Raw genomic sequence first — 23815 nt, 5'->3', positions numbered from 1 at the left:
TTACCAAGGAATGGCCTGCCCATAACAACAGATGCACAGCGAGTCTCTCAATCAATGGAGTATTACCAATCCATTCTGTGTCAAAGACCAGGTGAAGGGTGTGCCCAACCACATGTCTGCCCTCAGCCAGCCCCCACCAGCCTGCCTTCTTGTTTAATATTAAGGTGTTGGACTACGACCTGGGAGACCAGGGTTCAAATCCCCACACAGCCATGATGCTCACCGGGTAACCTTGGGCCAGTCACTGCCTCTCAGCCTCAGAGGAAGGCAATGGTAAACCCCCTCTGAATACCGCTTACTATGAAAACCCTATTCATAGAATTGCCCATAAGTCAGAATCGACTTGGAGGCAATCCATCCATCAGGACTGCCCTGCCAGTCAGCTTCCTTACGTTTTTATGCCACGATAGCAGTGCTGTGCCCACACAGTCAGAGGTAGTATGCTTCTGAATGCCAATTGCCGGAAACTGCAGGAGAGGAAAATGCTCTTGTGCTCAGGTCCTGCTTGCAGGTTTCCTATAGGTATCTGGTTGGCCACTGTGAGAACAGGATGCTGGACTAGATGAGCCATTGGCCTGATCCAGCAGACTCTTTTTATGCTCTTATGTTTTCTAGGATGGGAAGACTTTCATCTATGGAATTTCTGATTGCCAAGCAATTGAGGAAGGAACCCAGTCTATGATGAAAAAAAATCATGTCCATAGTGATCTTGTATCTTCAATGCTTTCTCATTTTTCCCCTCCTTCAGCCATAACATGATTAAAACAGATGGAGAAAACAGAAGAGAGAGTCAATGGAACTTGCAGTGAGCAATTTCTGTTCCACAAAGAGAGGAGAACAGAAGTCTTCCATTCTGTTTAAATCTGCAATTTATTTTTACTGCAGTCTAATAGAGGCATGGGAAGGAGATGATAGGAGGGAGAATAGAGTCAGAAATCCTTCCCTGCCAGCTCCAGGTTTTTGAGGGCCCTCAGACACAGCTGTGTTGCCAGGGTGGGGCAAATGGGTACACCGCCCTCCCCAAAAGCTGTGTTTACCCCCACCCGGCTAGGATTTTGGGGGGATATTATCTTTTTAATGTGTGATATGACTAGGGATGTGCAAGAAATTTGATTCAGTTCACATTTCAAGCCAACTTTATCAAATCACACTTTCCAGAACAATATAAGAACTGAAACACAGCCATCCTTCAAAATTTGCACTTACTCAAATTTTGCAGTGCAGTCCACCAACCAAACAATGTTTACACAAATGTGTATGCTAGGGGAAAGTATGCATAAAATGTATATGTGAGTGAACATAACATACAAAAAAGTATTATATGACAAGACATTGCTTGCAAACATGTGTACTTTAGTCCAAACTGCCTCCAAAAATGCTGGAGAATTTTCATGAGGATTTTTTTTCAAAAAAAATTGCAATTGCTGAAGAAATGTGGAGAAGTGAAGTTAAGATGGCAAAAATGAAAAACAGAGAGAACTGAAATGGACAGATCCTTCCATCCCTAGATAAAGAATGTTTGTTTCAAGAACAGGAGCAATTCAGTGAATAAGGCAGGGTGAGAGGACAAGAAAAGCCTCATCTGGAAGACCCCCCAATCGTCCGCTCACTTAAGAGTTTCCCTGACTGAGGGTGGATTTTTCATGATCACAATCACCCTATAATTACTTAAGTGATACTGAAAAAAACACAGCCTGTATAGTAACATGAACCTTGAAGAGTTAAATAGCAGAACTTTTTATTATGGGCTAGAGTTAGACTCCACTCCTTGGACTTTCATTTGCTCTGCTCTTCAGTTTTAGTTTCAGTTATGTTCTCTATGCAGCCAGCAATAAAAAAAGCCTGTTTGTCTGCAGTAAGAAGTAAGTTTGTTTATTCTGTTGATTATTATTTATGAACAGAGCAGAATTGGGTGCTTATTGCTAAAGAAATAAAGAGATAAAGCGATCTGAAAAAGTATCTACCCTAAGTTGCCCTTTACTCTTTTAAAGCACTCACTATACTCACAATTATGGTGGCTATTTTTCTTCTTTTTCTTGATTATTTAATGGCAAAGAATGAAAACAGTCCTAGAGAAACAGAAGCACTATTGTGCACACTACAGTTATCTGGCTGGCTGGCCATCTAAACTGTAACTCAGGTCTAATTTCTGATCTTCCCAATGTGTGCAGCTCAGCATGAGGCCTATTCAGGGTTTCTAGGCAGAATCAACCCAGCAACAAGTAAAAAAATATCCTACTGCTTTCCACCAGTTAACCAGTTTAAAAGTTTTCCCTTTATTGTCCAACAGGAATAAATATCTAAAGGTCAGGAACAAGACTAAAAGGAGGAACCCTTGAGGAGGAGTTTATTTATTTATTTAAAATATTTCTATCCCACCCTTCTACGTTATAATAGGGCACTCAGGGCGGCTTACAATAAAATTGAGCCCGTACATAATAAAATTGTACAAAATAAAAATCACAAAAACATTAAAATAAATTAAAATACATAAAATGCAATTAAAATACATAATACACACACACACACACACACACAGATACACACATATATGCATATATAGGGAATGGTACTGAAGGGACTACTGAGGTAAAAATTAACATAGAAGGCATAAAATCAGTGTCAGGCTCTACCTTCAGTCCCTACCAAAGGCTATCCAAAACAAGATTGTTTTCAGAAGTCTCTGGAAAACCATCAGGGAGGGAGCAGGGCAGGCTTCTTGGAGTAGGGTATTCCAAAGCTTAGGGCCACAGCTGAAAAGGCTCTCTCCCGCGTGCCTGTCAGTTTAACATCTTTCACTCCAGGCATGCAGAGGAGATCCCAGGCAGATGAACTTAAATCCCAGGCAGGTACATATGGGCATAAGCGGTCCCTCAGATACATTGGTCCAAGGTCATCTAGGGCTTTAAAGGTCAGAACTGGCACTTTGAATTGGGCCCGGAAACAAACTGGAAGCCAGTGGAGTTGATAAAGCACAGGAGTGATATGCTCCCTGTGCCGTGCTCCAGTTAACATTCTGGCTGCTGCATTTTGAACCAACTGTAGTTTCTGAACCATTTTCAAAGGCAACCCCACATAGAGCGTGTTACAATAATCAAGCCTCAATGTCACCAACGTATGTGTCACTGTGGCCAAGTCAACTCCTTCCAGGAACGGACGCAGCTGGTAGACCGGTTTGAGTTGGCCAAAAGCACTCCTGGCTACTGCAGCCACCCGATATTCAAGCAGCAGGGCAGGATCTCCCAGAACTGCAGACCTGCTCCTTCAAGGGGAATGCAACCCCATCCAGAATAGGTTGCAACCCTACCCCTGGCACAGTTTTCCCCTTGACCAGCAACATTTCTGTCTTGTCTGGATTAAGTTTCAGTTTGTTAGCCCACATCCAGCCCTTCACAGCCTCCAGGCACTGGTTTAGGATGGGCACTCCCTCCCTGCAATCAGGTGGTAGGAAGAGGTAGAGTTGAGTGTCATCAGCATATTGATGACATTGTACTCTAAATCTCTGGATGACCTCTCCCAGTGGTTTCATATAAATGTTAAAGAGCATGGGAGACAAATTGAACCCTGCGGTACCCTGTAGGCCAATGGCCAGGGAGACGAGCAGTAGTCTCCCAGGACCACTTTCTGGGTCCTGTCCATCAGGTAGGACTGGAGCCACCGTAAAACAGTGCCTCCAAATCCCATCCCAGCTAGGCGGCCCAGAAGGATACCATGGTCGATTGTATCGAAGGCCACTGAGAGGTCCAGCAGAACCAACAGGGATGCACTCCCCCTGTCTAATTCCTGGAGTAGGTCATCAAGCAGGGCGACTGAGGCAGTCTTTGTCCCATGGCCAGGCTTGAAGCCTGATTGAAAAGGGTCTAGATAGTCCAATTCATCCAGGAAAACTTGGAGCTGAGCAGCCACTACCCTCTCAATCACCTTGTCCAAAAAGGGGAGATTAGAGACTGGGTGGAAGTTGTTAAGATCTGCAGGGTCTAACAAAGGCTTTTTTAACAAAAGTCTTATCACAGCCTCCTTCAACAATGTTGACATAGAACCTTCCCTTAGGGAGGTGTTAATTAAATATTCCAGCCAGTCAACCACTCCCACTCTGGCAGATTTGATTAACCAGGATGGGCAAGGGTTAAGAGAACAAGTAGTGGCCCTCAGTTCTCCCAGAATCCTGTCCACATCCTCAGGCTTTACAAGGTGAAACATATCCATAGAAAAATGACCAGAGGAAGCCTCAGGGACATCTGGCACAACTGTAGTTAGTGAGGAGTCCAAGTCAGTCCGAATACGAGCAATTTTGTCTGCAAAGTGCCTCACAAACATGACATAACGAGCAACTGAGGGCTCAGAGTCTAATATAGGGCAAGAGCCCAAAAGACCCCAGACCACCCGGAAAAGCATTGCTGGATGTCACTGAGCAGTCACACTTTCTTTGCTGCCATCACTGCCACGTGATAGGCTCAAAAATGAGCTCTAGCTTGTGTTCGGTTGGAAGCAGATGGAGTTTTTTTCCATCGTCGCTCTAGCCGTCATCCCTGCCACTTCATGAGGCCCAAGGTTTGAGTAAACCAAGGTGTATTATGGGCCTTCCCTGGTGGAAGAGGGTGCTTTGGAGCAAAAGTGTCCACCGCCCGGGTCACCTCCATATTCCAAAGATTGACCAGGCCTTCAGGAGTATCGCCAGCCAAGCTGGGAATATCCCCCAGAGCATTCAGGAAACCATCTGGATCCATGAGTCTCCGAGGGCGGACCATCTTAATCGGCCCTTCACCCCTGTGAAGGTTACCAGGGGCACAAAGTCTAAGCCTTGCCAGGTGGTGATCTGTCCATGACAATGGAGTCACTAAGAACCCCTCCACTCTCAGATCACCTTCTTCCTGTCCCGAATAAAACACAAGATCAAGTGTGTGTCCTGCCATATGCATTGGTCCAGATGATATTAGAGAAAGCCCCATGGTTGTCATGGCAGCCGTGAAGTCCTGAGCTGGGCCTGTGAGTCTAACCTCGGCATGTAGGTTGAAGTCACCCAGGACAATCAGCCTGGGGAACCTCAACACCAATGCTGAGACCAGCTCCACAAGCTCAGGGAGGGAGACTGTTGGGCAGCGGGGTGGACAGTACACCAACAGAATCCCCACTCTGTCTCCTTGACCCAACCCCAGGCACACACACTGAAAACTGGAGGTGTTAGGGACAGGGTACCTGACAGGGGAGATAGATTCCCTGCAGACAATTGCGACCCCAATTCCCCATCCCCTGGATCTAGGCTGCTGGAGTGCCACAAAACCTGGTGGGCAGAGCTGGGAAAGTCCTACTCCACTCTGATCATTTAGACAGGTTTTGGTAGTATAAGCAAGGTCAGTGCATTCATCCAGAATTAAATCCTGAATTAAAGTGATTTTATTAGTCACTGACCTTGCATTCATCAGGAGAACAGTAAGATCCAGGGAGTTCCCAGCATAGCTACCAGTGTCCCAAGGGCTGGAAGGGGGACCAGTAGGGATGTAAGCACGAAGATGTCTTGTATTCCTTCCTCTATAAAAGCCAGTCTGCCTCCCATCACTATTACATCCCCTGCCCAATATAACCTCAGTGGCAGGCCCCCAACTATACCTACCCCAACACATATTGAAAGCAGCCTGATGCTGAATTTTTTTTAAAAAAGTTAAATAATAAAACCCTCTTATATAGTTCCCAATATCAAACCAAATTCCCACCTCCCCTCTCTCTCCTGCCCCCAGCAATTTATGCAACTTCACTTGCTGTCTTAGTAAACCTAAGTTAACACCTTTTGGTATCCCCTTGTTCACTGTATCCTTAACATGCTTATATATATATATGAAACCAAAAATATGCCAGTCACTTAATTCCTACTGTTCATACTGAATGTTTTTGTTTACTTGATCTTTACATTTCCAATTATGTGAGTTAACACTCTCTCTGCATGGAGGAGGGCGAAGGGGTCACTATCTTTCCCTTGCCCTGGCCTGGCTCTCACATCTTGCCCACCAGTGTGTGAGGGGATTGGCTAGTGCTATGTGCCTCTTCTCCCAAAATGCCGCACCAAGAAATGTGGCTGCCCCACCTAACAGAGAAGACTAGCTACAGGACTGCTCAGGCAAGATGCTTTCAGTGAGCCCTTCCATCCATGAGTAGGCCCGTCTCTTCCTTGCCACTGTCACCACTGCCTATTTGTTTGCCCCTTTCTTCTGGGCACCATTCACACAAGCACTTAGTAGGAGAGTGGAGGGCAGAGGCCACTGTTTGCATGTTTGGAGAGGCAGACATGAATAGGGAGCAACTAGGAGGAGGAGGTACTGGAGTCTCTGGGGATCAGCAGCTGGGGCCCTGCAGGGTTGTGGGCCTTGGCAGGTGCCCGACATTGCTGATGCTTGGTGCCAGTCCTCCTTCTCCTAAAGAGGCAATCCCAGCGAGGGAAATGAGATTAGGGACAGTGAGTGGAGAGTTAATGGAGAGTAACAGAGACAGTATGTGATATTTAGAGAAGAGTATATGAATGTTAATTGGCACCTATGTGAAAGAAAGATGAGCCAGTAAGGGAAATCCATGCAGAGAATGTCAGCAGTTGAAGCTGCTAGAAGAGAAACAGGGTTGTTGGGAAGAGGCAATAACAGGAAACGGGTTTTATATATGCATTTATATTTATATTTATATAAATATAAATGCATTATATATAGGGTTGCCATATTGCCCAGTTAGCCGGTTTTTACCCAGGTTCTTTGCATACCACATGGTGCCCGTTAAGCCTCTTAGGTGGCCCAGATTCTCGGCTTTAATTTTTTTAAAAAATTAAGTTTCTAGGTGGTCCGGTTCTCGAGATATACATAAAAACATCAGCCACCCCCCGACTGTTAAATCTTTCTTTAAACAGTACTGTACAGCACTTCTTAGTTTTAACCCCGCCCATTCAGGATTGCAGCCAATCAGTGAAGCCAGGGTTGTGTTTCAGTTTCATTGACCTGAGGCAGTGTCTAGAAAACCTCGTTGCAATGCCATAAAATGGTGGTTTCCCCCGTTTATCTGAAAATCTCATAAATTGGGTAAGTATATACATTTCAGGGTTTTCTTCTCTTGTGTGTAGGAGTCAGATCCTGGGCAGTGTTTTGAAAACCTTCCCAATACCCAATGCTAATCCCATATGCTCAGAGTAAATCCCATTGAATTCAATAGGACTTACTTTTGAGTAGACATATTTATTTATTTATTTATTTATTAAACTTATATACCGCCCAACTAGCAATAGCTCTCTGGGCAGTGAACATCAAAAAAATACAATAAAATACACAATCTCATAAAATGAAGTATATAAAAACTGTACAAACTGAAATCAGATTACAACAATTTAAAATTAAATTAACTTAAATTAAAATGCCTCAGAGAAGAGGAAGGTTTTAACTTGGCGCCGAAAAGCTGATAGTGTCGGCGCCAAGCGCACCTCCTTGGAGAGACTATTCCATAGTTCGGGGGCCACCACTGAGAAGGCCCTAGATCTTGTCACCACCCTCTGGGCCTCCCTATGGGATGGGACCCGGAGGAGGGCCTTCGTAGTAGACCGTAGTGAACGGGCGGGTTCATATCGGGAGAGGCGTTCCCACAGATATCGTGGTCCTGCGCCGTATAAGGCTTTATAGGTTAGTACCAACACTTTGAATCTTGCCCGGAAGCATATGGGAAGCCAGTGCAGGCGAGCCAGAACAGGTGTTATATGCTCAGACCGCTTGGTTCTTGTTAGCAGTCTGGCCACCGCATTTTACACTAGCTGTAGCTTCCGAACAGTCTTCAAAGGTAGCCCTACGTAAAGCACGTTGCAGTAGTCCAGACGTGAGGTTACCAGAGCATGTACCACTGATGTGAGGTCTTCCTTACTCAGATAGGGACATAATTGGGCTACCAACCGAAGTTGGTAGAACGCATTCCGGGCCACCGAGGCTACATGAGCCTCGAGTGAGAGGGAAGAGTCTAAAATGACTCCCAGACTACGAACCTGCTCCTTTAGGGGGAGTGTAACCCCATCCAGGACAGGGTATATATCCACCATTCAATCAGAGAAACCATCCACCAACAGCATCTCAGTCTTACCAGGATTGAGTCTCAGTTTGTTAGTTCTCATCCAGTCCATTGTCGCGGCCAGGCAACGGTACAGCACATCAACTGCCTCACCTGAAGAAGATGAGAAGGAGAAGTAGAGCTGCGTGTCATCAGCGTACTGATGACAACGCACTCCAAAACTCCTGATGACCGCACCCAGCGGCTTCATATAGATGTTAAAAAGCATGGGAGACAAAACTGAACCCTGCGGGACCCCACATTGGAGAACCCACGGTGTCGAGCAATGTTCCCCAAGCACTATCTTCTGGAGATGACCCACTAAGTAGGAGCAGAACCACTGCCAAGCAGTGCCTCCGACTCCCAACTCCGCAAGCCTCTCCAGAAGGATACCATGGTCGATGGTATCAAAAGCCTCTGAGGGATCAAGGAGAATCAGCAGAGTTACACTCCCTCTGTCTCTCTCCCGACATAGGTCATCAAACAGGGCAACCAAGGCCGTCTCAGTGCCGAAACCAGGCCTGAAACCCGATTGAAATGGATCTAGATAATCGGTTTCATCCAATAGCGCCTGGAGCTGGTCAGCAATCACTCGTTCCAAGATCTTGCCCAGGAATGGAACATTCGCCACTGGTCTGTAGCTGCTGAAATCCTCTGGGTCCAAGGAAGGTTTTTGCAGGAGTGGTCTCACCGCCGCCTCTTTCAGACAACCAGGCACCACTCCCTCTCGTAAAGAGGCATTAATCACTTCCTTGGCCCAGCCAACTGTTCCATCCCTGCTAGCTTTCATTAGCCAAGAGGGGCAAGGATCCAGTACCGAAGTGGTTGCATGAACCTGTCCAAGCACCTTGTCACATCCTCAAACTGAACCAACTGAAACTCATCCAACAAAACATGACGAGACTGTGCTCTGGACACCTCATTAGGATTAACTGCTATGAAGTGGGAGTCTAGGTCCCGGCGAATGCAGAAGATCTTATGCTGGAAGTGCTCAGCAAACTCATTACAGCGGGCCACCGATGTATCTACCTTGTCCTGTAGGCCTGGATGGAGTAGGCCTCGAACCACTCTAAAAAGCTCCGCTGGGCGGGAAAGAGATGACTGAATAGTGGCAGCGAAATGTTGTTTTTTCGCCACCCTTACCGCTCCTACATACAGTTTGGTAGAAGCATGAAAATCAATGGGACTTTGGAGTGAATGTAAAAAAGAATTGTGTTTGTGTTCTAACTCTTTCTGTCTCCCCCCCTCCAGTCCTATTTTAAAGCAAGTAGGCAGAGCTTACTTAGGTATTACAGTTTTTATTCTGTAGGAAACTAATACTGATTTCTTTAAAACTAATACTGATTTTTGTGCAATGACCAACTGGTTTGACAATAAACTGTTATATGGGCTGTATGTATTTATACATCTGCAGTGTGTGTGTGTGCATGTATGGAGTCTTATTATTCGGAATTTTGGGTTGTGTGAATGAAGTTGCTTATCACTTGAGGTTGCATGTCTGTCCCTGTTTGAGTAAGCCCCACTGGATACACTGGGACTTGCTTCTGAATAAATAAACCTAGGATTGCACTATAAATATCTTTACAATTTGTGTAAATAATAAATATATTTGATAGTCATGCTTATATAAATATTTCTTCATTTATCATATTTTTGGTTTTTGGTTAGGAATCCTAACTGGTTGTGAGGAGCTTAGTTTTCTGCCTTACTCATAGGAATCTTGTTGTGGTTGGTATGGTATTACATTTAGGAAAGTGTTACTGCCTTTTGTGTTGTTTTCCTATTAGCATTTCACTTATCTTTAACCTCACTCCGTTACAGCCATAGAAGCAACAGCAGCATATGCAAGATAATTAACTCCCATTAGTGATAAGAGCAAGAATTTATAATTATTATTTTAATTAAAACAAGAGGCTTATGAGTACTTTGAAGAGGATCAGATATTTATTTTCTTTCTGAGCCCAGGACTGGGTCTTTCATGATGCCCAGGGGGGGTGGGAGAGCAGGAGAGTAGTCGATAAGACAGACATCCTGGCATTGGTAATCTAATTAGCAAGGTATGTGTGGGGTTGTTGCACACTTCCAGGCCCAGTTTCATTTTGAGTATGGAGGTGGAACCTGTGTAGATGTGGTTGATCGAAGGGAGAAGAAATTTTGAGTTAAGCAAAGCTCTGCTTTTATAAAACCTAAGAAACATACAGATACTTTGAATGTCTGAGTGCCTGCACCAGTGGAATACTGGAGGAACTTGTAAAACTTGCTGCAACAGTATTTAGAACTGAGCATGTGGTGTGAAAGACTCCTTTTCCTAACATTTTGGCTTCTTGTTTTTCTCCACCCACCACATCTCTGAAATATATCGTATATGCAATGGTTAACCGTACTGCTGCCCTGACTTACTTTATGCTTGTTGCTATTTTGTGTTTTTATTAAGTTTTTATATTGATTGTGCATTTTTATTGTTTTTATTATATTTGTAAGCTGTGCTGAGCTCTGTTTTTAAGAGCAGAAGGGCAGGATATAAATCCTCTTAATCAATAAATAAATATTCCATAGTGTTGGAAACTAGAGTCTAGGCATTTAAGGCTGAAAATGTTGCTTTTTAAAAAAAGATTTCTCACATCTTTCCCCAGTTTTTGGTGGTAATTCCTAGGTGCAAAAACAAAACAACTGGACAATCCAAATATTAATATGCAAATATTTGCATAATATGCATAATATGCAAATCAGCCTGCCCAGATTTGTGGAACTGGAATATGGCAACCCTAATTATATATTATCACACTCGCTGGATTGTCACCTTGTAGTGGTGAGTGGGTTTGCATGTTCCAATGAAACCTGTGAGCAATGCCGTCGGGAGTCATGTACTCCCAGCAGGGTCACCCATGGCGGTAAGGTCAAGGGAGAGGAACCAGACAAAGAATGATCCAAGAATGTCCTCAACGGCAGAACAGGCGGAGGATAACAATGTGTATGATACAACGGCTGTGAAGGCGGATGAAGGCTGCAGCAGACAAAAGCAGGGGGTTGGACTTGATGGCCTTATAGATTCCTTCCATCTCTACTATTCTATGATTCTATGAAAAGAGCTCCAATCATCATGGTATCCATGCAATTGGATCAAAGCCTTTTTGTGTCAAGATTGTGTGTTGATCGTCATGCACCAATCTCCCCACATAAAACAAATTCACGCACAGGCGTCTTCTAACCAAACCAAACCAAAAGTCCCATGGCGATTGGTGAATGGCAACGGGGGCAGGACTGTGAAATCCAGAAGCCCCTAGTCATGGACCGGCACATGGGCGGTGGATACAGACTCACTCATCCTGGCTCAAGGACCAAGGCAGTTGAGTAGTTCGACAGCTATATCCACGACTGAGCAGTCCTATTCAGGATCTACTCTGCTCACCCCGTATGGGGAGGGGGCTAGAAAAGGTGCCCTAAACACAGTCTGCCTCATCTCTCTCCCTGACTGGATTACCGCATCCAGTGGGGTCACTACTTAGTGGTCGCAAAAGACAAATGAATTTTGGAACATAGAATATACGGACATTGCTGGACAATACAGAGAGTGAACGTCCTGAATGCAGGGCTGCGAGGGAATTGAGACGTTTTAATATTGACATACCAGCACTCCAAGAAACACAAAGAGCTAGAGAAGGACAACTGAAGGAAGAAAAAGGAGGTTATACCTTCTTCTGGAAAGGACTGCCTGAACAAGAACAACGAATACATGGAGTTGGCTTTGCTATTAAAAATAATCTTGTGAAGCTCTTGTCAGAAGTTCCTACTGGCATTAATGAACGACTCTCAACTCTCCGATTAAAACTCACCAAAAACTAGCAGACAACTATTGTAAGTGCTTATGTACCAACATTAGATGCTGATGAAGACATCAAGGAAAAAAATTATAACCAGCTGGACACCATCTTATCAGAGATACCTAAGGAGGATAAAATTATCCTCTTGGGTAATTTCAATGCAAGAGTTGGGCGTGATTTCAATTTATGGCCGGAAACCATTGGGAAAGAAGGAGTTGGCAATAGCAACCTGAATGGAATTCTACTTCTGACTAAATGTGCAGAGCATAATCTTGTTATTACAAACACACTCTTTCATCAGAAAAATAAATTTAAAAATTTATGGAAGCACCCTCAGTCAAAACACTGGCACCTCATGGATTACGTAATTGTCTGTGCCAGAGATCATCATGATGTACTCCTCACTAGGGCCATGACGAGTGCTGATGACTGCTGGACAGATCACCGCTTAATTTGATCCACTATGGCCATTAATATTGTTCCTCAACGTAGGCTCCAAGGAAGAAAACCAAGGTGTAAAATGAACATCCATGCCCTTCAAGATCCTATTAAGCGAGCCTGCTTTCAAACAACTCTCAAGAAACATCTACTGACAGAACTCCCTGAAAATGTCGAGGAACACTGGATTAAACTGAAGACATCCATTATTGCAGCATGTGAACAAACTATAGGATACCAAATTAAGAAACATCAGGATTGGTTTGATGAGAATGATAGTGAGATTGAACATATCATCGACAAGAAAAGGAAAGCCTTCCAGATACGGCAGAATGACATTAACTGTGCTGCTAAGAAAAAAATATATATACCAGTGCAAAGGCTGAGGTCCAAAGAAGAACTAGAGAACTTAAGAACGCCTGGTGGATAAAGAAAGCTCAAGAAATCCAGCACTTTGCAGATGCTCAGGGAGACCAAAATGCTTATTTACAAAGCCATTGTACTACTGACCTTACTGTCTGCCTGTGAAACATGGACCATTTATAAATGCCACTCCCAACATCTTGAAAGATTTCACCAGTGCTGCCTCCAGAAAATTCTGCAAATTACTTGGGAAGACAGTTGGACTATTGTTAGCGTTTTGGAAGAAGCAAAGACTACCAGTGTTGAAACAATGATCCTTCAACATCAACTTCGCTGGACTAGCCATGTTGTTCGAATGCCTAATCACCATCTTCCAAAGCAGCGACTTTACTCCCAACTTAAGGGTGGAAAATGGAACATCGGTGGACAGCAAAAGAGGTTTAAAGATGTTCTTAAAGCGAATCTAAAAAAATGTGACATGAACATCGACAACTGGGAAGTCTTGGCCCATGAACATCCCAAATGGAGGTTGGCTATTATCAAAGGTGCTGTGAACTTTAAAGAAGCACGAATACAGGGTGAATGGGACAAACAAGCTAAGCGGAAAGCATGTCAAATAAATCCTTATTGCGGTCATCTTCCATCTGGAAACCTATGTCTTCACTGTGGGAGGCTGTGTGGATCCAGAATTGGCCTCCATAGTCACTTATGGACCCATGTTAAAGACCTTATCTTGGAAGACAATCTTACTCGGCCACGAGTGTTCGCCAATGAATGAATGAATGCATATGCTGATGCAAAATGGAAAAGGGAGGGGGAAATAAGCAAATCTAAGCTACCAACTATTTCTTAATGTTATCTAATAAAGTTCTGCCATGGAATTGCAAGAGGCAGATCTGAGAGGGGGAGAGCCTAATGGGGGTTTGTTCGAACCAGGCCCATATAAGGGCCCTCACATTCTCACCTCTCCCTCTGTTGCAGCCACGTGAAATGGCCTCTGAAGGGAAGCCATTCTGTGAGGCAAGTTTCTCACCAAACAATGAGAAGAATAGTGCCTGTACATTTTGCCCCATATCTCATGCCAGAAACTCTATTGTTTAAAATGAAAATTGGGTATCTGGGGGTTATAGTTCATCAGGGGAGGGAACTGCCACCCCTGGCTGCCCATGATAATGATCATTATTTTTGCAAATATAGTACACTAGCAGCCTTGTTCCCAGCATTGCTTGGGAATGCTAACCAAAGAAATCAGTGCAGTTTTGAAAGGTTCAATCTTGTCATCTTGATTCGAAATGGCATCCAATTGTCCCTATCCAAACATAGACAAAAATGTAGATTTTTATATGTCCAAATTATATGTACCCATTTTTAGTTGTAAGTCACCCTGAGTTCCAGTTTTGGAAAAAGGGTGGGGTATAAATAAAGATAATAATAATAATAATAATAATAATAATAACCTACTCTTTGATCCCAGGAACCTTCATGCAAAAATTGGTTACAATCTCTTTAGAGGTGTCCAAATGCATAGCAAACAGTCGAACAAACAACTTCCCAAAATATATACAGTAGATACTATTTAGGCCCTTCCCTCCTATTAGACTTACGTCCCTCATGTCCTGAAGAACATAACAAGAGCCTGCTGGATCAGGCCAGTGGCCCAGCTAGTCCAGCATCCCGCTCACACAGATTAACCGGATGCCCCAATGGGAAGCCCATCAGCAGAACCTGAGTGCAAGAATCACTCTCCCCTCCTGCAGATTCCAGCAACTGGTATTCGGAAGCATATGACCTCTGACTATGGAGGCAGAGGATAGGAAACATAGCTAGTAGCCATTGATTGTAGACCCTAAATCCAGGCCTGGTTCTACTCCTCCACCAGGCCAAGAAATTCAAACTCGGCCTCTGGCGACTGCTGAGAGCTCTATTAAAGGGAAGCCAAATGAACTAAACAAGCCGTGAAGAACAAACACAAACATCAAGGGGAGTGCTGATGTTGTGGCTTCATCGCTGCCAAGTATGGTGTGTGTGCGCGTGCGTGCACATGTGTGTGTGAAACTCCCTGCAAGACTGAAAAGAGAACACAGCCCATCACAGACAGAAACATTGTCTCAAGTATCTAATTATTCCCCTGGATTTGAAGACATTTATGTGCCTCATTAAAAAGGGGGGGACACGGAGGGAGAGGAATAATAAATCCCAGGCCGTTAAGTGTGTCTTCTTCCTCTAGCTGTAACTTCATCCGTCTTGTGAAAAGCTGCCAGCTGTTTTCACACAAGGTCACGGAAGCATCTGGCAGAATGCCAGCAGCTGGAGTGGACAGGCCTACACGGTACTGCAGGGATGAGAGATCTGTGGCTCTCCAATTGTCGTTGGGCTCTCATCTCCAGTCAGAACAGCCAGTATGTCCAATGGTCAGGGATGATGGGAGTTGGAGTCCAACAACATCTGGAAGCCTGCTGTATGGCTTCAGGCTCTCCGTTTCTTCAGCTGTTTATTTATTATTTATTTTATTATGCTTGTATACCGCCCCATAGCCGAAGCTCTCTGGGCGGTTTACAGTAACTAAAAACATTAAAACAAATACAATTTAAAAACAGATCTTGTAAAAACAATTTAAAACACAATTTAAAAATTTAAACAGTATAAAACACATGCTAAAATGCCTGGGAGAAGAGGAAAGTCTTAACCTGGCGCCGAAAAGATAGCTGTTGCCTTTTAACAACTCCAGTCACAGGCCCAAACCCAACAGATGTAGTCATTCCTTATCATTGTATCTCCAGGTTTTTACCTTTACCTGTAACACCCTCTCACTTGTGTTTCCCTGCAACTGGTATTCAGGTGCCATTGAGGAGAAGGAGAAAACAGAAGCATTGTCTGGTCAAACCATCAGCCCAGTCTAGAGAGAAACGTGTGTATGTGTGTGTGTGTAGGGAGAGGAATAGTACCTCTAGCTCTCTCCTCAGAGCCTGTGACCTAGCTTTGTTGAACATAAGAACATAGGAAGCTACCTTAGACTGAATCAGTTCATAGGTCCATCAGACTAATCTGAAGATGCCAGGGATTGAACCTGGGACTTTCTGCATCCAAAGCAGTTGCTCTCCCACTGAGCTATGGCCCTTTCCCTAGAGCAGTCTCCTAGAGTGCCCTGAAGATCTGCCCAAGAGACCTGCTTGCCAGGGTACCCATCAAGAGGCAGAAGCATGTGTCCTTTAAATAAGCCCTTCTAAGCCAGGAAAGGCAGAGCTTCACTGGTTCTGTTGGGCCTGTTCCAGTATGTGAGAGTTTCATCTGGCTCTGACCTTTCCTGACGCAAGTGGCTACCCTAATCTGTTTTTTCTCCCTGTAACTGAATTAATGCCAATTCATTTTGGAATGCTGGAGAGGAGCTTCTTCTTTCCTACTTAAACCAAGTGTGAGGTATAACTAAATGCTCAACACTTAAAGCTTTTCCAGTCTTCCTGGCAGGTTTGGATTATAGGCAGCTGTCCTAGGTCCTGCAGTGCTATTCCTGTGGAACTGTGGCTGTATGCAGTACTGATAGAAAGATCTGTCCATTTCAGTTCTCTCACATTCTCATTTTTCCAATCTTAAATTCAGTTCTTCACTTTTCTGCAAATATTTGAGGTTTTTCTTTCAAAGTCCTCATGAAAATTCTTCAGCATTTTAGCTCACATTTCTCCTAACAAACACATTTTTATGCTGTTTTGACTAGCGTACACATGTTTGCAAGCAATTTCTTGTAATATAATGAATTTTGTGTGTTATTTTTACATATATATTCATATTTATGCACATTTCCCCATAATACATGCATTTCTATGTAAGCACTCTTTGGCTGGGGGACTGCATTGTGAAATTCGGATAAGCACAAATTTTGAAAGAGAGCTGTGTTTTGGTTCTCATATTGTTTTGGAAAGTGAGAATTTGATAGATGCATCTTTATATGTGAATTTCTCTCCCATCCCTAGTACACACCATACACTTAAAGCACATGGCTTTCCCCAAAGAATCCTGGGAACTGTAGTTTGTTAAGGCTGCTAGAAACTGTAGCTCTCAAGATTCAGTGGGGGAAATCCTGTACTTTAAATGTGCTTTAAGTGTATGGCGTATTTGTATTTGTATTTGTGTGTAAGCTGCCTTGGGGGCCTATTTGGCCGAAAGGCGGCCTAGAAATAAAACATTACATTACATTACAGCCTGACTCTCTGTTCCAAGCTGCATTGACCATTGCTATCCAAAGGGTTCTCACTGCCCGTAAGAACTTGGCCTGGCCTTGCAGGAAAGGGCAAGACACTTGGGCATTTGGAAAGAATACAATTTTCATATCTGGAGCACTAAAATATTGGCAGGTGGTAACCCTGCTTGTAACATCAGAAGCTACCCACAGTTGCCCACAATGACCCACCTTTATGAAACAGAAGCTGCTACAGTGGAAACACAGATGGCCATTTTATCACATCTTCTGCTACTCATAGGCAGTTCATGAATTATCAGATCTTTCTCGCCACTGTGCAGGATAATAGAGGCAACCAAGGAAATTTCATCATTCCATCATGATCTGGCGTCTGTTCCATGGGATGTACACAGAACTGCGTTACTCAAAAATATGAGACAGCTATTATGTTCAGAGGTGCTGTCATGTGATAGCATAATGGGCAGCTCCAAAGTGTGCCTAATAGAAACCATCCTCAGATCCTGACTCCAGGGGATTCACATGACATTTCCCCCCAACATCAGTTGTTTTACTTTTCCCCCCAGCTTAAAATATACTACACATGTACAGAGCAGACTGTTAAAAACATAAGAAGCTGTCTTATACCATGTCAGATCACTGGTCCATCTAGCTTAGGATTGTCTTCACCAGGGGACCCTGGCAAACGTTTGGGCCTGTGGGCAAATCTACAAACTGGAAACTATCACATACAGAGAGAGAGAGACAGAGAGAGAGAGAGAGAGAGAGAGAGAGAGAGAGCAACCTATTCTACTGGCTACAAGGGAATAATCCTTGCAAGATTAATTTCAGTGGATGAAAGGGCAGGGAATCTGGTAGGTTCCAGGAAAGGCCTCTGGGGGTGTATGTGTGCCCATGGGCACCATGTTGGTAACCTATGGTCTACACTGACTGGCAGTGATTATTCAGAGTTTCAGACTGGACTTTCCTAGCCCTACTTGGAGATGATTGAACTTGGGTGATTGAACCTGGGACTTTCTGCATATAAGGCAGATTCTCTACTTCTGGATGATGGCTCTTTACTAAATACTATATAAATGCTGTTTGTGGAGTGGTTCAGAGTGTGATCAGATCACCCATTCCTTGAGAAGCTGATACAGTTGGGAAGCCATTGGCATGGTCTTGTGATGTGCCCAAAATTCATAATTGCCTTGTTCAAAATACAATTTGCCCATCTCATAATGCTTTGCCTTATTTAATATAATCTAAAGCTAATTGAGAAACCTAGTAAATATTGAGCCAGTTCCAAATAGAGCAAAAGACAGTTTGCCCATTTCTATCCTGAACATAGAACAGAATCTGCTTTGCAGTTTATTTTTTATGCTAAACATCTATGCCTAATGAAAAGACTAAAGAGATTGCAGTATTTTGAATGACAAGTTTCTTGAATTAAAAAATACAATTTATCTTATTAAGCGGGCTCAACACGGCTACAGATGTTATGATATATATGGTAGAAGATCTCTAATTTTGCCATCCGAACAAGGGATTTTATGTCAGGAGGAGAAGAAAACTGGAAGAGAGAGTCATCCGCGCCGTATGGAATGGTGAGTAATGGCTGGTTAATATATAAACTTTGCTGGTTGGTTAATATATTTTCACTTTGCTGGATAATTTTTCATTTACTGTTTTGTCACCCAGAGGGTTTGAAGAAACATAAAAAATGGAAGGCTCCATCATTTCTCTCAGCAACCTACACGTATGGGTTACCTTTGCTTTAAAAGTGACAGACCCACTAAGATGGCCCTGATACTGGATATGGAACAAGATTCCATTTATATTTTGTTTTTGCTCTGATGGCCTAGCCTGGTAATGAGTGTAACAGAGGGTTGTAGTCAATGCTTTTTTTTTCTGAGACAACTCACCGGTACAGAGTACCGGCACCTCTGTTTTTGTTGTTGTTGCCACAGCAACCATTTTGTACTGGCACTCATAGCACTTTTATCAAGGTATGTGTACCGGCACCTCATTTTTAACAAAACAAAACAAAACTAAACTAAACTAAACTGGTTGCATTCAACTAAGTCCTAGGCTGCTTTCAGACATGAGGCTTAATGCATTCGTTTAACAGATTAAAATGGTAGCGCTTCTGTCTTGATTTCTAAAATTCCTTTCACACTGCAGTACCTGTTGCATTAAGGGACAATAGCTTTTTCAGTCAATATACCAGCATTTTGCACAAATGTCTTTCACATGGGCTGCAATGAGCAATGTGTCGTTTTCCTCCCTCTCCTGTTATACACATGCACCCTGTAGTTCCCCATTGTGTAGGAGATCTAAGATCTCATCCAATCACCATGCAACCCCTGTCCCTTTAGCATCCGACATATGTTTCTTACATACTGCTGGGCTCCTGCTGGGAGGAAGGGCAGGATATAAATCAAATAATAAATAGATAATAAACATTTCCCAACATAAAACCAATGTCGCCTTACAATAATTGATTTTGAGTTTCAGTGTTTCAAAATAAAATATAATATCATACAGAACGAAATTACCATTACCATTTGTAATTTAGTAATATGAGAGCATTGGTCTGACTACTTTTGCAAGGCACTGTATATATATGTCTATATACAGTGCCTTGCAATATATATTTTCTGGATTTCCAAACTTGCAAATGGATTGTTTCTGGTATTATTTATCATGAAAATTAGTGCTAAACTTGCACTATATTCCACAAGATTTCCAGAAACAGCTTGTACATCATGTGAAAGAACAAATATAATGTGCAAATTACCAGGTAAGAAATCGTCAGAATGATGGAATAAAGTGCAGTGTGAAAGCAGCCTTACTCAGAAATAAGCCCATTGAAATTCATAGACCTAAGTTAGTCAAGTCTATTAACTTCAATGAGTGTACTCTCAGTGGGAAGAGCATTCGTCAAAGCTTGCAACATTTAAAGCTAGATGGTTCAATTCAGGTATACCAAACATGGTGCCCTGCAGCTGTTGCTGGGCTTCGCCCCCCATCATCCCTGACTATTGGTCATGCAGTCTGAGGCTGATGGGAGTTGTAGCCCAATAGAGATCAAGTCCACACCATGCATTTAAAGCACATCCAACGTGCATGTAAAGCACATGACCTCCCCCAAATTGTTGTTGTTATGTGCCTTCAAGTCAATTATGACTTATGGCAACCCTATGAATCTTTGACCTCCAATAGCATCTGTTATAAACCACCCTGTTCAGATCTTGGAAGTTCAGGTCTGTGGCTTCCTTTATGGAATCAATCCATCTCTTGTTTGATCTTCCTCTTTTTCTACTCCCTTCTGTTTTTTCCAGCATTATTGTCTTTTCTAGTGAATCATGTCTTCTCATTATGTGTCCAAAGTAGGATAACCTCAGTTTCATCATTTTAGCTTCTAATGATAGTTCTGTTTTAATTTGTTCTAACACCCAATTATTTGTCTTTTTTGCGGTCCATGTTATCTGCAAATTTCTCCTCCAACAACACATTTCAAATGAATTGATTTTTCTCTTACCCACTTTTTTCACTTTCCAAGTTTCACATCCATAGATAGAGATAGGGAATACCATGGTCTCAGTGATCCTGACTTTGGTGTTCAGTGATACATCTTTGCATTTGAGGACCTTTTCTAGTTCTCTCATAGCTGCCCTTCCCAGTCCTAACCTTCTTCTAATTTCTTGACTATTGTCTCTATTTTGGTTAATGACTTTGTCAAGGTACTGATAATCCTTGACAAGTTCAATGTCCTCACTGTCAACTTTAAAGTTACATAAATCTTCTGTTGTCATTACTTTAGTCTTCTTGACTATTATTCCCCCAAATAAACATGTGAAATGTAGTTTGTCAATGGTGCTGGGAATGTGTAGCTCTGTGAGGGGGAAACCACAGTTCCCAGGATCCTTTGGAGAAAATCATGTGCTTTAAATGCACATTGGATATCCTTTAAATATATGGTGTGGATCTGCCCAACATCTGGAGGACACATGTTAGCTACTTGTGGTCGAATAAGAATATAAGAGCCTTTCTGAATAGGATCAAAGGTCCATCTGTTCCAGAATGTTACATCCCACAAGCAAGGCATGAAGGCAAGAGCCTTCTTCTTTTAGTGCTCCACAGCAATTGGTATTCAGAAGTATACTGCCTCTGAACTAGGGATGATGAAGGATTTTGTTGTGTCTGCATTGTTAAATGAACCAGCCTGATTCATACTTTCCAGACTAATATGCAGACCAGAGTGCAGGTACCAGGTTTTTGCACTCCTCTGCATTTTGCAGGATGATTCTCAGCTCAAGAAATGTACCCAAATGCATATTATTGGGTAAAATGCATACAAACATTTTGAGGAAAAGTGTGCTTTTTAATTGCAGAATGATGCAGAAATGGGATGGAAGCAGCTTGTGAATAAACATATGTGAAATTGGCACAGACCAGTAACAATCAATTCATCCGTACTCTGAATACAGTGTTTCCATTGAGCCAGTATGACTAATAGCTGTCAGTAGACCTGTCCTCCTCTGTGAATTAGTTTACCCCCCACCCTTTTAAACTATCTGAGCTGGTGCCCATCACCACATCTTGTTTCAGTGGGTTCTATAAGTTAAAACATGTCATCTACAGCATCCTTTTATTTTGTCTTGCCTGGAACCTACTGCCCATCAGTTTATGTAAGTGATCCCAAATTCTAGTGTAATAGACCAGGTGTGAGAAACCTTTGTCCCTATAGATGTTGCTGAACAACTCCCATGATCCCTGGACATTAACCATGATTATTCAGGTGGATGGGAGATTTAGTTCAGCGACATCTGGAGGGACAAAGGTCCCTTCCCCCCATATACACACCTGTAATTGAAAATGAAGAAAATGATTTCTATTGAAATGCTCTACATAGGGCATGGTTTTACAAACCTCTGTCACATAGGGATGGAATCCTTTCCTTTGCTATGTTTCATTTTTAAGTGTGGCCCCTTGGTGGTCATTAACAATCCAATACCTTCTTCCTCCACTATTTTATCCTGTTCCCGATCTGCTCCAGTGTTTTCTTTCATTTTTGCTTTGTGGAGAATTATGGAATTATTGATATTATAATTGCTATATATTCATGAATCTCCACAGGTATAGATCTTTATTCTGATCTCTGTAATGATTGCCTGTTTACATTCCTTTTCAAGTGCAAATTAGGCAGATAATTGTCCATCAAGTCAGTTTCTTCCCCCTCCTGCTTTCTGTCTGTCACTTTCCAAATAATGTAATTAACACTCACACTATCTATGATTTCAAAGTGGATATAAAAAAAACACAAATCGGGGGGAAATAAATTGGAAAACAGGTGCAGAGAGTTGTGACTTTGAAATCCTCTCCACAAAGATAGAGAATATTAGAAATAATGGATAATCAGATGGCAAAACTGTTGGAGAATTCTTTCTCCATTGAGATCCTTTGCTGGGGGTCCTTAAAAATGTTTGAGGACACAGGCTTGAAGCAAAAAGGTAAACCTTTATTCTTTATAAGCATATGCATATGCACATGCAGGGTCAGCCCCCCAGAAACATCCAGGAGAGACTGCACTGAGGCACTGTGTGCAAGCTCTTTTATAGAGTACAGTTACAGCATGTGACAATGATTTCACCAATCTCATGAGTTCCTGCCCACCCAACATCACAGTTCCTCCTCTCTATAATTGTTCCAAACCAACCAGAAAGCATTAGGAAACTCCAGTGGTGATTCCAAGATTCTGTCCATATCATTAATGTCTTAATTGTCCTACTGTCTTAAAAGACTAATGAATTTTGGGACTAGTTGGAACAGTTACTATTGTGAATATGCTTTCAAGCATACTTGGTACATTCCATATACCATTGTTTCCTGATCAGTCAGGCTGACCCAGGTACACCTGAAATATTTGGACAAGTTTCCTGAGTTAAGTTTGCCTCAACTCGGGGTGTTTGGGAATGTATGAGCACCCCCAGTTCTATTCCTTTGCCATAGGGGTTCTTATGTCCTTATACTTTTCTCAGAAATCCCATTCCCTTACTTATGAAATAAATAGCTCAAGAGAGGGATTATTTTAAAACTTGAGCTTCATTTTGAAGCCACAGAGACTAAGGAACAGACTGGGTGACTCTGGCTAACTAGTATCTTTCAGCCTCACAGATATAGAGGAGGCAGGCCACCCCCTCTTTCTTAATGAAAACACCACCTTTTTCTTAATGAAAACACACTTATAAAGTTGTAAAATCATTATAAAATCTCACTATTTCTCTTCATTAAACCCTTAATAATTATTACAGACTTTTCTCCTAGGTGGCATTATTCAAGAATCAAATATTGGCAATTCCTACTTATTACATGAATCACAGCTTCTCTCACAATTTAAATGCTCCTTGATTCAAAACAATAGAGTAATCAATTATCTGTCAGTCAAGCATTGGCCGGGTCTTGGCACTGGCCAAATTTGGCAAGGAAACAGGAGATCGCTGTGACCTGTTGCCATTGCAACAGGTTTTGCTTACAGCTCTGAATTAAATGCTAAGATTCAGGGTTCTCTGTCAGGAGCCTAATAGGCCTGGAGTTCAATGCTTAACTTTTTATGATTATAAAAAATATGCCTTCTTAATATCTATGATTATTTATGTGTGGATATATAAAATTCCCCATTAAATTCAATTACTGTGGAAATCGAGTCCATCATTACTGCCACAGAGGCGAGCAGTCTTTCTCAGGCCAAAAGGCACATTCTTCTGTGGGAAACTTGCCAGGGGTTGGAAGCTAGAGGTGTGTGTGGCCAGAGGCAAAAGTGGGTGGAGAAATAGATGTGACTCTTACCTTTTAACAGTAGGCTATATTCCAGCCACATAAAAGTCAGAGTGTTAAACACACTTCTCCATCCAGGCAAGCAAGCACATTATTGCAGTTCAAGGATATCAGGCCCAGA

This window comes from Rhineura floridana, chromosome 14, assembly GCF_030035675.1.
Source record: "Rhineura floridana isolate rRhiFlo1 chromosome 14, rRhiFlo1.hap2, whole genome shotgun sequence".
NCBI lineage: Eukaryota > Metazoa > Chordata > Lepidosauria > Squamata > Rhineuridae > Rhineura > Rhineura floridana.
This window is presented reverse-complemented; position numbering follows the sequence as displayed.